Genomic DNA, 2,207 nt, shown 5'->3' with positions numbered 1-2,207 from the left:
TATATATATATATATATTTCACCCCAAAGCTGCCATTGATAGAGTCTATCTACGCTGCATGCACGGAGGATGGGTGTCCTACAAATACGAAACTATTGCATTTGAGTAAAAGAGTACAAGTCGATAAATATTCGGAATTAATATAATGAAAATTACTGTTAAAAGGAACTAAAGTTCTCGAAAGAGTCTGTTTCAGTGGACTACATGATCGGGCCACTGTTTGAAGAAGACGGCTTGCTAACTCCAGATCCCAAGAGGATGGGTGAAGTACTAGAAAAGCAATTCCAGAGTGTCTTCACCTTTCCCCTGGGAAACTGGCGAATGTGCGAACCTAAAGAGTTCTTCGACACTGCAGACCTATATGAGAAAAAGGCAACCATCGGTGATTACATGGACATAAAAGAAGAAGATGTAATATCGGTCATTAATTAAATGAGCTCAAACTCAGCAACGGGACCGGATGGATTTCCGTTTGTTCCCTTAAAAACATAAGAAAGCTTTCGCAGAACCACTGCAGATGGAAAATTTCTCAACCGATTGAAAGAGGGTATCATATTCCCTACCCATAAAGGAGGAAACAGAGCAATCGCTAAAAATCGCAGGACTATCTCTCTGACTTCAGATGTTGTCATCGTCATAGAACTCATTGTCAGAAGGAGACTGATCACGTTCCTGGAAGAGAATAATTTGCTCACAAACACACAACGTGGCTTCTGCCAAGGGAAGAGTTACCACACATAGCTTCTACGACAACATGATTGAGTACTGAAACAACAGCTCAACCACTCAAATGTGGATGTGATATATCTCAACTTTGCCAAAGCCTTTCACAAAGTTTATCGAGGGATGATATGCTACAACCTAAGCGACCTTATCGCTGGAAAACTAGAAGAGTGGCTGCACGACTTATTAAAGGACAGAAGTCAGGCTGTTTCAGCCAATGGTGCTCTCTCTGGAGAGACATCAATCCACAGCGGAGTTCTTCAGGTTATTGTACTGGGACGGCTAATGTTTGTAGCGGCTCTCGCAGACATGCCGTTAATCGTACAGACAGCCACTCTCACCAGCTACGCTGATGATACAAAGGTGTCTCAGACGGTCAAGAGCCCTAAAGACATAGTAAAACTACAAAATGGCCGCTATGCAATATATAAATAGGCTGATGAAAATGACATGCCGTTCAATGCTGATAAGTTTCAAGCACTCCGCTGTCGGTCCACACACAGACTGCAATCGGAATACCTAGGACTAGAGACATCCCAGAGTTAGAATCGGTGCGTGACCTGGGAATGCACGAGTAGTGATGCATATTGCCAGGATGGCAATATTGTGCAGGTGAGTAGCTTGCTGGATTCTGAGATCATTCAGAACCAGAAATAAGGAATATCTTGATGGGGGACCTTTGTTCTCAGTCGTGTCAGTCGTCGATTATTGCCCCCAACTGTGGTCGCTGCAGCGTGTCAAATTGGTGGCGGGACTTGAGGCAACCCAGCGCCACTACACAAATAGGATTGACTCGGTGAAACAGATGAGCTACTGGGAGAGGCTAAAATGACTGAAGATCTACTTCCTAGAGAGAAGGCGAGAAAGATATGCAGTGATTTACATATGGACGATCCTGAAAAGCCTAGCTCCCAATTTTGGAATTAAAAACTATACCAGCCACGGAACTGGATGGCACTGCATAATACCAAAGATGTAATCTTCTTCATCTTAAATGATGACACCGAATTGCAACAGCTTGGGTTTCAGAGGACGACAACTGTTTAACAAACTGCCAAGGAACCTAAAAGACCTGCAAGGTGTAGATATAGAAACGTTCAAAAAGTACCTAGAGAAATTTCTATCGTAAATCCCATATGAGCCCACATCGCGGCAAGAGGCACAAAGAAGTGCAGCTTCGTCCAACTCGCTTCTTCACCAAAAAAAGTACCAAACGAACACCCCAAAACACTGAATGGCGGTGCTCCAGCATGGCACCAGCATGGCACTATCCTCTGGCTGAAATCAATAAAAGAATATAGGCGCAGGAATGCCTGTGTAGTAAGTAGCTTGCTTACCAACCACATTGTCCCGGGTTCAGTCCCACTGCGTGGCACCTTGGGCAAGTGTGTTCTACTATGGCCGCTGGCCAACCAAAACCTTGCGAGTGAATTTCGTAAACGGAAACTGAAAGAAAACCGTCGTATATATATATATATATATAT

The sequence above is a fragment of the Octopus bimaculoides genome, chromosome 20 (assembly GCF_001194135.2).
Source record: "Octopus bimaculoides isolate UCB-OBI-ISO-001 chromosome 20, ASM119413v2, whole genome shotgun sequence".
Lineage (NCBI taxonomy): Eukaryota > Metazoa > Mollusca > Cephalopoda > Octopoda > Octopodidae > Octopus > Octopus bimaculoides.
The sequence above is the reverse complement of the archived record's forward strand: the minus strand, read 5'-3'. Positions refer to the sequence as shown.